General features: G+C 35.3%; 1 non-coding gene across 1 annotated transcript; it reads right to left on the bottom strand.

Moving 5' to 3' along the window:
* Positions 1-1,036: 1,036 nt before the first annotated feature.
* Positions 1,037-1,144, bottom strand: LOC130937751 (small nucleolar RNA R71). The gene has a single exon (XR_009068953.1). It is a non-coding gene; the product is annotated as a small nucleolar RNA R71 (small nucleolar RNA).
* Between the last annotated feature and the right edge of the window lie 15,647 nt (positions 1,145-16,791).

Below are 16,791 nucleotides of genomic sequence, written 5' to 3' on the forward strand. Positions count from 1 at the left end.
AAGATACCTGGCTGGGCGTTTAACGCCCAAAAGGGTAGTGCTTTGGGCGTTAAACGCCAGAATGTGCACCATTCCGGGCGTTTAACGCCAGGATGGCACAAGAGGGAAGATTTTGTTTTTAATGCAAATTTTTTTCAAGTTTTCAAAGCTTTTCAAAATCAAATCTCTTTCAAATCATATCTTTTCAATCAAATCTTTTTCAAATCAATTTCTTTCCTTTTTCAAAGATACTTGCTATCAATTAATGATTTGATTCAACATTTCAAGTATGTTGCCTTTTCTGTTGAGAAAGGTTTAATGTTTGAATCATATCTTTTCTTGTTAGCCAAGTCATTAATTTTTTTAAAATCAAATCTTTTTAAAATTGTTTTTCAAATCATATCTTTTCAATCATATCTTTTAAATCACATCTTTTTCAAAAAAGTTTTCAATCATATCTTCTTCAAAATCTTTTTCAAAATGATTTTAAAATCTTTTTAATTAATTTTCGAAAAATCTCTTCCCTTTTGACAAAAGCATTCTTGTTGAGGCTGACCCTGAACCTGAAAAGACCTTGAAGCAAAAGCTAAGAGAAGCTAAGGCACAACTCTCTGTAGAGGACCTAACAGAAATCTTCAAAGAAGAAAAACCCATGGCAGCCGAAAACAACAACAATGCCAACAATGCAAGGAAGGTGCTGGGTGACTTTACTGCACCTACTCCCGACTTCTATGGGAGAAGCATCTCTATCCCTGCCATTGGAGCAAACAACTTTGAGCTTAAGCCTCAATTAGTTTCTCTAATGCAACAGAATTGCAAATTCCATGGACTTCCACTGGAAGATCCTCATCAGTTTTTGGCTGAATTCTTGCAAATCTGTGACACTGTCAAGACTAATGGGGTTGACCCTGAGGTCTACAGACTTATGCTATTCCCTTTTGCTGTAAGAGACAGAGCTAGGATATGGTTGGACTCACAACCTAAAGAAAGCCTGAACTCTTGGGAAAAGCTAGTCAATGCCTTCTTGGCAAAGTTCTTTCCACCTCAAAAATTGAGTAAGCTTAGAGTGGAAGTCCAAACCTTCAGACAGAAGGAAGGAGAATCCCTCTATGAAGCTTGGGAAAGATACAAACAATTAATCAGAAAGTGCCCCTCTGATATGCTTTCTGAATGGAGCATCATAGGTATTTTCTATGATGGTCTCTCTGAACTGTCCAAGATGTCTTTGGATAGCTCTGCTGGAGGATCTCTTCATCTGAGGAAGACGCCTACAGAAGCTCAAGAGCTCATTGAAATGGTTGCAAATAACCAATTCATGTACACTTCTGAAAGGAATCCTGTGAACAATGGGACAAATCAGAAGAAAGGAGTTCTTGAGATTGATACTCTGAATGCCATATTGGCTCAGAATAAAATATTGACTCAGCAAGTCAATTTGATTTCTCAAAGTCTGTCTGGAATGCAAAATGCACCAGGCAGTACTAAGGATGCTTCATCTGAAGAAGAAGCTTATGATCCTGAGAACCCTTCAATGGAAGAGGTGAATTACATGGGAGAACCCTATGGAAACACCTATAATTCTTCATGGAGAAATCATCCAAATCTCTCATGGAAGGATCAACAGAGACCTCAACAAGGTTTCAACAACAATAATGGTGGAAGAAACAGGTTTAGCAATAGCAAGCCTTTTCCATCATCTTCTCAGCAACAGACAGAGAATTCTAAGCAGAGCCACTCTGACTTAGCAACCATGGTCTCTGATCTAATCAAAACCACTCAAAGTTTCATGACTGAAACAAGGTCCTCCATTAGGAACTTAGAGGCACAAGTGGGACAGCTGAGCAAGAGAATTACTGAACTCCCTCCTAGTACTCTTCCAAGCAATACATAAGAAAATCCAAAAGGAGAGTGCAAGGCCATCAACATGGCCGAATTTGGAGAGGATGAAGAGGCAATGAGCGCCACTGAGGAAGACCTCAATGGACGTCCACTGGCCTCCAATGAGTTCCCTAATGAGGAACCATGGGAATCTAAGGCTCACACTGAGACCATAGAGATTTCATTAGATTTACTTCTGCCATTCATGAGCTCTGATGAGTATTCTTCCTCTGAAGAGGATGAGTATGTCACTAAAGAGCAAGTTGCCAAGTACCTTGGAGCAATCATGAAGCTAAATGACAAGTTATTTGGTAATGAGACTTGGGAGGATGAACCCCCTTTGCTCACCAAAGAACTGGATGACTTGTCTAGGCAGGAATTATCTCAAAAGAGACAAGATCCTGGGAAGTTTTCAATACCTTGCACCATAGGCACCATGACCTTCAAGAAAGCTCTGTGTGACCTAGGGTCAAGTGTAAACCTCATGCCTCTCTCTGTAATGGAGAAGCTAGGTATCTTTGAGGTACAAGCTGCAAGAATCTCACTAGAGATGGCAGACAATTCAAGAAAACAAGCTTATGGACTTATAGAGGATGTTTTGGTGAAGATTGAAGACCATTACATCCCTGTTGATTTCATAGTCCTAGAGACTGGGAAGAGCATGGATGAATCCATCATCCTTGGCAGACCCTTCCTAGCCACAGCAAAGGCTGTGATTGATGTGGACAGAGGAAAATTGATCATTCAAGTGAATGAAGAATCTTTTGTGTTTAAGGCTCAAGGATATCCCTCTGTCACCATGGAGAGGAAGCATGAAGAGCTTCTCTCAAAATAGAGTCAAACAGAGCCCCCACAGTCAAACTCTAAGTTTGGTATTGGGAGGCCACAACTAAATTCTAAGTTTGGTGTTGAACCCCCACATTCAAACTCTAAGTTTGGTGTTGGGAGGTTCCAACATTGCTCTGAGTATCTTTGAGGCTCCATGAGAGCCCTCTGTCAAGCTACTGACAGTAAAGAAGCGCTTGTTGGGAGGCAACCCAATGTTATATTTTATCTATTTTCCTTTGTTATTTTATGTTTTCTGTAGGTTGATGATCATGAGAAGTCACAAAATCAATTGAAAAAGCAAAACCAGAATGAAAAATAGAAAGAAAAATAGCACACCCTGGAGGAGAACTTGCTGGCATTTAAACGCCAGTGAAGCTAGCAAATGGGCGTTTAACGCCCAGTCTGGCACCATTCTGGGCGTTTAACGCCAGAAAGGGGTACCAGACTGGCGTTAAACGCCAGAAAAGGGCAAGAAGTTGGCGTTAAACGCCAGAAATGGGCACCAGCCCAGCGTTTAACGCCAGAATTGGCATGAAGAGCAATTTTGCTCGCCACTTGGTGCAGGGTTGAATTTTCCTTGACACCTCAGGATCTGTGGACCCCACAGGATCCCCACCTACCCCACCACCCTCTCTCTTCTTCACCCATTCACCAATCACCTCAACCACTCTTCCCCAAAAACCCCTCACCTATCAAATCCCATCTTTCTCTTTACCACTCATATCCATCCTTCATAAAACCTCCCCTACCTCACCATTCAAATTTAAACCACTTTCCCTCCCAAACCCACCCTCCCATAGCCGAAACCTACCCCTCTCTTCACCCCTATATAAACCCATCTTCACTCCTTCATTTTCACACACCCTAAACACTACTTCTCCCCCCTTTGGCCGAACCACAAAGCCACCTCCATCTCCTCTATTTCTTCTTCTTCTACTCTCTTCTTTCTTCTTTTGCTCGAGAACGAGCAAACCTTTTAAGTTTGGTGTGGTAAAAGCATTGCTTTTTGTTTTTCCATAACCATTTATGGCATCCAAGGCCGGAGAAACCTCTAGAAAGAGGAAAGGGAAGGCAAAAGCTTCCACCTTCGAGTCATGGGAGATGGAGAGATTCATCTCAAGGGTGCATCAAGACCACTTCTATGAAGTTGTGGCCTTGAAGAAGGTGATCCCCGAGGTCCCTTTCAAACTCAAAAAGAGTGAATATCTGGAGATCCGACATGAGATTCGAAGAAGAGGTTGGGAAGTTCTTACCAACCCCATTCAACAAGTCGAAATCTTGATGGTTCAAGAGTTCTATGCTAACGCATGGATCACCAAGAACCATGATCAAAGTGTGAACCCGGACCCAAAGAATTGGCTTACAATGGTTCGGGAAAAATACTTAGATTTTAGTCCGGAAAATGTAAGGTTGGCATTCAACTTGCCCATGATGCAAGGAGATGAACATCCTTACACTAGAAGGGTCAACTTTGATCAAAGGTTGGACTAAGTCCTCACAGACATTTGTGAAGAGGGCGCCCAATGGAAGAGAGATTCAAGAGGGAAGCCGGTTCAACTGAGAAGGCATGACCTCAAGCCCATGGCTAGAGGATGGTTGGAGTTTATCCAACGCTCAATCATTCCCACTAGCAACCGGTCCGAAGTTACTATAGACCGGGCCATCATGATTCATAGTATCATGATTGGAGAGGAAGTGGAAGTTCATGAGGTTATAGCCCAAGAACTCTATAAGGTGGCGGACAAGTCCTCTACCTTGGCAATGTTAGCTTTTTCTCATCTCATTTGTCACCTCTGTTATTCAGTTGGAGTTCACATAGAAGGAGATATCCCCATTGATGAGGACAAGCCCATCACTAAGAAAAGGATGGAGCAAACAAGAGATCCCACTCATCATGAAATTCCTGAGATGCCTGAAGGGATGCACTTTCCTCCACAAAACTATTGGGAGCAAATCAACACCTCCCTAGGAGAATTGAGTTCCAACATGGGACAACTAAGGGTGGAGCACCAAGAACATTCCATCCTCCTCCATGAAATTAGAGAAGATCAAAGAATCATGAGAGAGGAGCAACAAAGGCAAGGAAGAGACATTGAGGAGCTCAAGCACTCCATAAGATCTTCAAGAGGAAGAACAAGCCGCCATCACTAAGGTGGACCCATTCTTTAATTTCCTTGTTCTTTATTTTTCTTGTTTTTCGAAATTTAAAGCTTATGTTTATCTATGTTTGTGTTTTGTGATCATTAGTGTCTTAGTGTCTATGCCTTAAAGTTATGAATGTCCTATGAATCCATCACCTTTCTTAAATAAAAAATGTTCTTAATTGAAAAAGAGAAGAATTGCATGAATTTTGAATTTTATAACAGATTAATTATTTTGATGTGGTGGCAATACTTTTGTTTTCTGAATGTATGCTTAAACAGTGCATATGTCTTTTGAATTTGTTGTTCATGATTGGTTGGCTCTTGAAAGAATGATGAAAAAGGAGACATGTTACTGAGGATTTGAAAAATCATAAAAATGATTCTTGAAGCAAGAAAAAGCAGTGAATACAAAAAAAAAACGAAAAAAAAAGGAAGAAAGAGAAAAAGAAAGAGAAAAAAGAAATAAAGTTGTGATCCAAGGCAAAAAGAGTGTGCTTAAGAACCCTGGACACCTCCAATTGGGGACTCTAGCAAAGCTGAGTCACAATCTGAAAAAGGTTCACCCAATTATGTGTCTGTGGCATGTATGTATCCGGTGGTAATACTGGAAGACAGAGTGCTTTGGGCCACGACCAAGACTCATAAAGTAGCTGTGTTCAAGAATCATCATACTTAACTAGGAGAATCAATAACACTATCTGGATTCTGAGTTCCTAAAGAAGCCAATCATTCTGAATTTCAAAGGATAAAGTGAGATGCCAAAACTGTTCAGAGACAAAAAGCTAAAAGCCCCGCTCATCTAATTAATACTGATCTTCATAGATGTTTTTGGAATTCATTGCATATTCTCTTATCTTTATCTTATTTGATTTTCAGTTGCTTGGGGACAAGCAACAATTTAAGTTTGGTGTTGTGATGAGCGGATAATTTATACGCTTTTTGGCATTGTTTTTAGTATGTTTTTAGTATGATTTAGTTAGTTTTCAGTATATTTTTATTAGTTTTTAGTTAAAATTCACTTTTCTAGACTTTACTATGAGTTTGTGTGTTTTTCTGTGATTTCAGATATTTTCTGGCTGAAATTGAGGGACCTGAGCAAAAATCTGATTCAGAGACTGAAAAGGACTGCAGATGCTGTTGGATTCTGACCTCCTTACACTCGAAGTGGATTTTCTGGAGCTACAGAAGCCCAATTGGCGCGCTCTGAACGGTGTTGGAAAGTAGACATCCTGGGCTTTCCAGCAATGTATAATAGTCCATACATTGCCCAAGATTTGATGGCCCAAACTGGCGTTCCAAATCAGCTCAAGAATGCCCGGCGTTAAACGCCGGAACTGGCACAAGAATGGGAGTTAAACGCCCGAACTGGCACAAAAGCTGGCGTTTAACTCCAAGAAGAGTCTCTACACGAAAATGCTTCAATGCTCAGCCCAAACACACACCAAGTGGGCCCAGAAGTAGATTTTTATGTCATTTACTCATCTTTGTAAACCTTAAGCTACTAGTTCTCTATAAGTAGGACCTTTTGCTATTGTATTTTCATCTTTGGATCGGAGATCATCTTGAGATCTTTGAATCTTTTGATCACTGGGGGCTGGCCTCACGGCCATGCCTAGACCTTGTTCTTATGTATTTTCAACGGTGGAGTTTCTACACACCATAGATTAAGGTGTGGAGCTCTGCTGTACCTCGAGTATTAATGCAATTACTATTGTTCTTCTATTCAATTCAGCTTGTTCTTATTCCAAGATATTCATTCGTACCCAAGAACATGATGAATGTGATGATTATGTGACGCTCATCATCATTCTCACTTATGAACGTGTGCCTGACAACCACTCCCGTTCTACAAGCAAACAAGGCTTGAATGTTTATCTCTTGGATTCCTTAATCAGAATCTTCGTGGTATAAGCTAGAATTGATGGCGGCATTCAAGAGAACCCGGAAGGTCTAAACCTTGTCTGTGGTATTCTGAGTAGGATTCAATGATTGAATGACTGTGACGAGCTTCAAACTCGCGATTGTGGGGCGTTAGTGACAGACGCAAAAGAATCACTGGATTCTATTTCGACATGATCGAGAACCGACAGCTGGATAGCCGTGCCGTGACAGGGTGCGTTGAACATTTCCACTGAGAGGACGGGACTGTAGCCATTGACAACGGTGATGCCCAACATACAGCTTGCCATGGAAAGGAGTAAGAAGGATTGGATGAAGACAGTAGGAAAGCAGAGAGACGGAAGGGACAAAGCATCTCCATTCGCTTATCTGAAGTTCTCACCAATGAATTACATAAGTATCTCTATCTTTATCTTTATGTTTTATTCATATATCATCCATAACCATTTGAGTCTGCCTGACTGAGATTTACAAGGTGACCATAGCTTGCTTCATACCAACAATCTCCGTGGGATCGACCCTTACTCACATAAGGTTTATTACTTGGACGACCCAGTGCACTTGCTGGTTAGTTGTGCGAAGTTGTGTTTATGCCATGGTATTGAGCACCAAGTCTTTGGGGCCATTACTAGGGATTATTTGAGTTGTGAAAAGTAGTGATCACAATTTCGTGCACCACCGCTGATTCACGCAACATGCAAATACATATCGACATGGAATCTGGTCCACTTGAAATTAGCACCTCATGATCGCACTAAAAGTCCAGGCGTCACCTACCTCTACTCCTTTAATTTTCTACTATATTTATTTAATATTGAAGTTTTGTGAATACGAACCAAAATCCTTAATTAAGAAAACAAAAAGCTTTTACTTTTAATCACTTAATCACAAAAATATATATATTCACATAGCATTATATACATAAACTTATCTCAAAGTTCTCAAAATACAAGATCTATCCCCTCTAAAAACTAAAAACAATAAACGACGAGGGGAAAATAAAATTTAACAACTCAACTCGTGAATATAATCTTCTATGCTCCTGTAGTTCTGCTCTAAACATTCGCACCTGTAGCTGAGATGGGGTAAAAATAGGGGGTAAGAACTGGGGAGTTCTTAGTAAAATCGGGGTTAGAAGTTTAGTTTATTATATATATACTTGGTCAGCAAAAACAGTCAACAAGGGACAATCTAATTCGACAATTATAGAACACAGAATTCAAACAGCCATTTAGCACACCCACAATCACAAGAAACACACTCACAATCAAATATGCGCAAACAAGCATGATGCATGTCTATTCCTATCGCAGGTCACGAGCTCATGTGTCGGTTGCCTACCCACTCCCGACATTACCTGAGCACAAGTTCTAGATATGGCTTTCTAGATGCATACAGTGTGCATATAAGTCTTATGGCCAGGTCGCATATAGTGTGACTTTTAAGTGTATTTCAATATGCTTACATCTGGAGAACAGTTCTCAGTGTGTGGGTATCCCCACTATACATTTGGCACTAAGACCCAAAAAAGGTTGCATCTGCTCTTCTGTGGCAGACAGCCTTTTAAAGTTTTTTCTTTAATTTTGCCATCTGCTCTCCTATGGAAGAGATCCCTTTAGTTAATACATTCTTTTATTCCCGCTCTCGGCTCTCTTGTGACAGAGGTTCTCTAGATTCTTTTAATATTTACTCCCTGCTTTCCTGTAACAGAGGTTCTTTAGATTCTTTTAATATTTACTCTCTGCTCTCCTGTCGCAGAGGTTCTTTAATATTTTTCTTTTCTTTTCTTTTCTTTTCTTATCATTTCATAATGTAATTTATCTTCGCATTATTCCCTCACCTTTCCCTAAGTGTCTTATAGAAAAGAATTATAAAGTACTTTAATTAAGTCTACGTTCTCTAAAAGTTTTATGATCACTCTATTTGCTCTTCTCTGACTTATAATAATATTAATAATATCTCTACTAATTAATATTCGTATAAAATATTAACAATAATATAAATAGAATAATTTAAATAGTAAATAAATAATATTTATATCTTTTTTTAAAAACTTAGCTTCGTAAATCTTTTAGTCCTAAACTCTTATTACCTATGTTTTAAACTTCAAACTTTTAAATACTTCACTTTTAATCCAATATTTTTATAAAATTATATTTTAAACCTCACTTATCTCAGTATTTATAAAATTAACCCTGAACTTTTATAAAATATCCATTTTGTCCCTGTACTTTATTTATTACCCAAAATATCTTAAAACATATATAATTACAAAATTAACTTCAATTTTTATTAAATTACTATTTCAATTTCAAATATAAATTTTATTTCCCTGCTTATAACTTTACCAAAAGATTGAACCCCATTTCCAAAATTCTTCAAGTTTTCACCTTGAGTTTTAAGTCCATTTTTAGACTTTACTATTACCGTATTTTCACTGCTTTTCATTTAATCTCTCGGCCATCAAATCTCATTAAGTTTAATCAATAATTCTTGTTCACAACAGCCCGAAAATCATCAAAATAACCCCAGCTGTGCTGTTCTTCTTGGCCAAACCACAATCACAAGCAACAACAATAATTCTACAAAATTTCAACATAAACTTAATCAAACCCAAACAATAATCAATCAAATCAATATTCACTCGTCAAATTCACATTTAATTATTATAAAATTATCAAAACCTACTTCCGTATGAAATTAAAACAACGAAAGCTCCGGAAAAGTTTTCTGACCGAGCTACTGAAGAAGAAAACGTCAGAAATCATTTGTGCCTCTTAGAACTCTAATTGGTCGAACTCAAGGGGAAGGGGAGCTATGTCACCGTAAACTTCTACCGAACAAAAGTAACGTCAATGTGAAGAGAAAGAAGATATGAATACTTTTATTGAATTAGATTTTTTATTGAAGTTACGGACCGCAAGAAATCGAACGCCGAAGGTTGGAGGTTCTATGGTTTCTCATTCTCTCTCTCTCATGGCCTTTCTTTCTTTTCCTTTGTGGTGTTCGGCCAAATGAGGAAGAAGAAGGATTAATGATGATGAAATGTTTTAATGAAGGGCCATGTGTCATTAGGGGGTATGTGTCATGATTATAAGTTGCTGAGTCAGCGATTCAAGTTATAAATATTTTAAACGGATAATTATGAAAGCTAGATATATTAAAACACAAGTAATAATATATATTAGTTACTAATATAAATGACATTAGCAACATAATAATAAAAGATATACGGTGAAGCATTATCAAAACTATGTTCACCGAGAAGTACCCATATTTACTCATATCGGCGAATATCGAACTCGATAATAATATTATTAACTAAACTTTATTTTTAAATTAAAATATCAATGACTTAAATTAAAAATATATATAATTTTTATTATTTATAAATTAATAAAATTATAGTTTTAATTATGTAAAATATTTTATCATAATAATAATAATATATAAGAATCTGAATTTAATTGAACTCAAATAGTTATAAAAGTAATTTAATTACTTATAATAAAATAATTTCTAAAATAAGAAACTCCAATTTATGAAATGAATTATAACTTATTTATATTTATATTTTTAAAATTGTGGGTCGTTACATTCGCCGCAGTCACAACATTGACGACCGAAGTCAATACTGTACTCCACCCCACTAGGTATCTCACGCACTTTAAATACCTCGCTCTGCCTGTCAAAACAATTAATCTGGATATTCTCTGATGCACGTTGGTTTGCATGCAATTTTGAGGTCACAAACTCAAAAAAAATATGACCAGCATTAATGCGAGCTTCAGCCTCGGCTTTTTTCCTGGTAAACAACTCATTAAGTCTATAAAAAAGTTACCCTTAGTAATGCAGTCACAGGGGGATTGCGCGTCCCTTCAAGAATGAATTAATGCATTCCACTAGATTCGTGGTCATATGATTCCATCGGTAACCACCATCGAATACCAATGCATATTGTTCACGTGGAATACGGTTTAACTAGTTGGTGAAAGCCTCACCCCTTCCTCATAAACACTGGTAATGCATATTGTATTCCAACACTGTCCTCAAATATCCTGTGATATAATACCACGTGTAAATGAGATTCATCACAATTGTAACTCTAACAACAACAAACTTCAATATATTCATATTTACCTATGTTGACGATGAGCTTTTGCAAGTACGGTGCCTTGAACTTCTTCAAGAAGTTTGACTCTATATGCCTGATGAAGAACATGTGAAAAATTCTAACAGGGGACCAAGCTCCGTTACTATGGGCAATAGCTGAGCTGATGGAGTCACGTCGGTTAGAGAAAAGTCTGACACCATCCCGAGTTACCGCATGTTGTCGCAAGTTACTGAAAAAAAAATGTCATGCGTCAGAAGTCTCTCCCTCCACGATTGCAAATGTAATAGTTATGATGTTGTTGTTACCATCTTGTGAAACTGCAACTAACAGACAACCCTTATACTTTTCATACAAATGTGTCCCATCTACCTTAACAATTGGTTTGCAATGTCTGAATGCTCTAATGCAAGATGGTCATGCTAACCCTGATAAGCTAATCACAACTTGACCTATACTGTGTACACTTGGCATAAAATGTCAACGGTTCTGACTCATACACCCGATAGTCTACCCATTTGCAAATGGTATAATCTTTCATCTCCACAATGACAACTTTTCTGGAACTAAATTTCATTCTCGCGGTAAATTCACCATCTATTAAAACAGAGAATTTTGGTACAACGATACCATGCGATAAATATTTAATAAATAAATATTAAACATATACATATATTTATTTAGAATCATCTAATTATCTCAACATCAAAGAAATAAATACGTAAAAACATAAATAAATGCTAATTAATATTAATCAAATAAATAATAAAATATAATCTTATCCTAAATTTAACTAAATAAAGACATAAACAAATACTAATTGATTATATTTTCACATGTCACATAACTAATTAATCCATCAATAATATAATAATAACAAAATTCTAATCTCACATACAAATATTCAAATCACGTACCTGCATTCATATATTTAGAAAACACCGGTGCATGCATAGTCTTCAAATCCAATACGCGCATGAAAGATGGTTTCTCAAACGGATGTTGGTTTGCTAGTGCATTTGCCACTTCTGTCACATCTGCCTCCATAGTGCCATCAACTTGATCTTTGTCTCCATCTGGACCAACGACCTCGTAGTTGCTTTCAAACTCTTCTTCACTATCAATATTGTAATTTTCCTGTTCAATATTTTGATCCGCTTCAGATTGTTCGAACTCAATATACAACTCAATGAACGACATCTGGGAGTGACTTTCAATATACATTGAAAACATCTCTTGTATGCTCACTTCATGAGTTATATATTTGGTTTAAAATTAAATGAATCTGCTAAATACCGATATAGGATACCTGTGTAAAATACATGACACTCTTCTTAATATTTGAGAATATATCTTCTCAGAAATCACACCTTTTAGTTCTTCAAATAAGATTGTAAATAGAATAACAATATCTAACAGATTTTCACATACAAATTTCACTCATTAAGATGTTTGTAATAAAATCTGACCTAAATAATACACTTTCAATACAACTCTATCATCCATTTTTTTCCTCACCTTAAAATAAAGTCTAAAGCTATAATATTTTAAAACTGAGATGACAATCCAGCCACAAGAGGAGAGAACTCTCAGCGGCTGAGGAAAGAAGAATCAGTGAAGAAAAAGAAGAAGAGAGAACTCGACAACTAGGTAACGGGCTGAATATACATATATAAGTGAAGAAATCGATTGGTTCGATTTCAGTTCACCAATTTAAATTATTTTTTTAAAGCAAATCGGATGGTCCGATTTGCTGCATCAACGATTAAAAAATATTTAATTTGCTTGTAATCGGAAGGTCCAATTATTTTCATGCCAAATTCAAAATTTTCACAACACACAAATTGGACCGTCCGATTTGTGTCCCTATTTTTATCAACAAATAAAGTGGATGGTCAAATTACTTTTGCGTTAAATTTAAAAACCACCCGTCACGTCTGTGTTTAACACACCCAACCTCCATAACCAAGCACAACTCACATGAAACTTTCATATCGAAAAAAATGAGCCTCTAATTTCTATGTACTCTTTTGAGTACTAATTCAAATGAGTTGGCTTTTAAGAAAATTTATATTATTTTAATTATAATTTTTTAATAACAAAATACAATATCTCGTTCATGTTTACACTGTAAACGAGATATGTGTATTTTTTCAAATTTTATATATTTCGTTTACAATGTAAACGAGATATATTCATAATTATTTTATTTATATTGTAAATGAGATAAATCAATATGATGTAAATTGGTAAATACGCTACAAATTATATATTTCGGTAAATAAAATAATTAAATTATTTATTTATAAAAAAATCTCTCAAATGTTCAACAATTCACACGAAAATGATCATGCTAACAAATTTCACACTCTTGATGTTCATGATTAAGCAGCGTATGGGAGGGTGTATTACAATTTTTTATTTTTTTAAGGATAAAATTTTTAAAATATTTATTAGTGTGAGATATTTATCACCTCTTAAACGAGCATTTTAAAATAAACTAGACCCACATTTACCTTTCACAATAATTCAGATTAAAAAACATCTCATTTTAACAAAAGATATATCATTACAATTCAGATTTTGCTAATGATAATTACAATTAAGTTAGATAAAGTAAGAAGTATTTAAAATAAAGTAATATTTAGTTAACTTTAAACAGATAAATTCTATAATTTTTATTTGTTTATGAAAAAATAAATTCCAAAAAATAATTTAAATGGTAAAATGTAAAATCATATCCAAACAAATGACTGCAAATTAGTTATGATAATTTGATCTAACTTGTATTAATCCATTCCACACTTAATTCAGACAAAATGAGATTTTCAACGCACTACCAGAAATACAGGAGTTACCAACGGGCAGCTACCCACAAATGATAAACAGTAACAAAGCTCAATGACTGTGGTAACCAATTGCAATGCATTGTATTTCTGTGGCCAAATTTTGCGAGGTTTTCAAATGTTCTTGTTTGTCCGTGGCCAACATGAGATGAGTTTTTCTCATTTGCCACGGACCCAATTATCACCGTGACAAAATGAAACGATATCCACTTTCAATTCCGCCCTTAATTTGGTGTTTCCTTCCCATCCTTTTAAAATATTTTTTTATGCAGTTCATATTTTTCTCAAATTTAAACCTTAACCTCAGATAAATATCAGGGTGCAAATTTTTTTTAGTTTTTCGATAGTTGGTTTCTTCTCCCTCCTTCCTAGTGTTGCCACTGAAAATTAATAATGTATGTTAATTATCTAATTTTAGATGCGGTTCATGATTTACAATTTTCACACTTTCTGCTAAAGTTGTTAATTTTCGCTTCTTGATTAAATAGTAATTTCTTAGTGTGGTTATGTTGTTCATTAGCGGTATAATAATAATGATGCATGTTATATATGTTAAAATTATAAGAAGAGTACAAAAGAGTACAAAAAGAAACTAATTTTATAAACTACTTATCGACTAAAAATCACTTTTTATATCAGTTATATTTTTTTCATATATACGATGGATCATTATTATAGCATTGAATTCTCTCATTAGTTTGATGATGATTAGTTGATTATTATGACTCTTGTTTCTGTATTCTTAAGTATGCATCTCAAACAGAATCAAAATTTAACTCCACCATAAATAAATAGTAAAGAAAAAAAATGGTAAGAAATACAAATAATAAAGAACATGCAAAATTTATTTTATTCCGATGACCCACTATTCAAAAATAAATACATGTTTATAATTAACTTACAGATGGAGTATAAGTTGATTCGAAATTAGATTGAGGATGAGGGAAGTAAGTGAATTTAATAATAATATTTAGATTAAAATTATTATTTGACTGAATGAAATTAAAGTTGTGATGCATAATAATGTTAATAAGGTGAAGAGTTTTTAGATGGGGGAGATAGAGAGGGGTATAGTATCTTTCGTGATTCTTATGTTTATGTTTAACGGAGTAGCTCTAACTAATTTTAGAAACCACTAACTCTGATTAATTGGAATAATAACTAAGTTAATTACTAAGTATTAATTAAATTCATTTCAATGTTGAAGAAAGAAAAAACTATATATTGTACGTATTTAAATTACGTTTCATAAGCCTTGAGAAACCAATTTATAAACTAATTCGTTGAGAAACAAAAGTTCACGGTCAGGTTTTAATTCTGTTTTGAATTTCATTTTTAACTCTTAGTTTTGATTGCTACTTCTATCTACAATGATGGTATGTTAGTATAGTTTAACTCCTTCTGATAGGGAGCATGATTTGAATTGGGGTGTGAAGTGAATAAGAACTAATTTTTTGTTAGTATATTCTAGTGATTTTTCAATCTTTTATTTATTTATATGAATCTGATTAATTATCTTAATTATAAAAAATATGACTAATTATGCTTTTTAATCTTGATGTATTTGTTACTCGGGTAAAGTATATTTTTTGTTCTTGAAGTTTGACAAAAGTTTCAAAAATATCCCTAAGTTTTATTTTGTTTCAATTTTGTCCTAAAATTTTTCGATTTGCATCAAATATACCCCTAACGGCTATTTTTTCAAAAAATTTAAGATCAATTCAACAACAATTTCACAAAAATAACCCTCAACACAAGCAAATCAAACATAATTTTCATGTATTATTGTTAGATTGGTTTTAAATTTTTTTAAAATTTAGCCATCGAGGGTATATTTGATGCAAATCGAAAACTTCTGGGACAAAATTGAAAGAAAATAAAACTTAGGTGTATTTTTGAAACTTTTGCCAAACTTCAGGGACAAAAATATACTTTACCTTTGTTACTATTTAGGTCACACAAAATGACAATCGCACGACCTTGCAGGAAAGATTTAACCTGGATTACTATGGAAGAGCGTGACTTGCTTGAATGCTGTGGAAGCATCAAGTTTGCTCCGGAGATAGCTTTTGCTTCTCCATTCTTCTCGTGATACACGTGCACAGGTCACAGCTCTCACTCACTGACGCTACTCTATCTTCTGCCTGTGGCTGCCTCCTTCGATCTCAAACCTCGCACCTCCGACAACCTCCGACCTCGCACTTCAGGTGACCTTCACAGCTGTGCTTCGCGCTCACAAGTCGCAGCTCTTACTCAGTCACACTGCTCAATGCCGTTGTCGTCAATAACATCAACTTCTCTAGGTTTTTTTCCAAATTTGATCCTTTGTAAATTTTTATTTTATTTGGTATGTCTCTATTTCAGGAAAAAAAAGAAGGGATTAGATGAGGATTTAAAAATGGGCATGTACTTGTATTATTTGGTTTGATGTTGTAAGGAATTATCCTTCTATTGCCTGCCTCGTACAGAGTATCAATTGCAACTCCAAGGTCGGCACAAGACTAGCAGCAACCTAGCACTTGAATTCTTAATACGGTAATTTTCTCTCTAACATAATGCATTTTATGTGTGACGTTTTGATCAAATAGATTGATATCACTAACACATAATGGAATCGTAGTCCTCATTACTACATTGACGGGTATTTTTTTCATGTTGGGCTTTTCAATTTACTTATATAAAATGAATGCTAATCTAAAAATGGTATAAATTTTACTGCTATTAAACTAGTTACTATGAAAGTGGATATAGTTGTTCATATTTTCAGAAATTTGTATTTATTACAGAAATTTCCTTTCATCCCTCGAATTATTGATTTAAGCTTTGGTTTTATTATATATTATTGTTATCTTCTCTTGCATGATCACGGCAAACTACTCAAACCTTGACCAAGAAGACCTTAAATAAGTTATCATTCATGGGGCACAAATTGTATTTTTCAGTAGCACTTACATAGTTAACTTTATTCACATTCTCATAAGATAGGCATTATCTTGCGGCATTCCTCATGGATCATATATTCCTAAATCTAGTTATATGATTTGTTATTCTTGATGTTCATGTTTGGGTTTAAAACTTAAGATATTATAGAAGTCGGAGAAAGATT

This window comes from Arachis stenosperma, chromosome 6, assembly GCF_014773155.1.
Source record: "Arachis stenosperma cultivar V10309 chromosome 6, arast.V10309.gnm1.PFL2, whole genome shotgun sequence".
NCBI classification, from domain to species: Eukaryota; Viridiplantae; Streptophyta; class Magnoliopsida; order Fabales; family Fabaceae; genus Arachis; species Arachis stenosperma.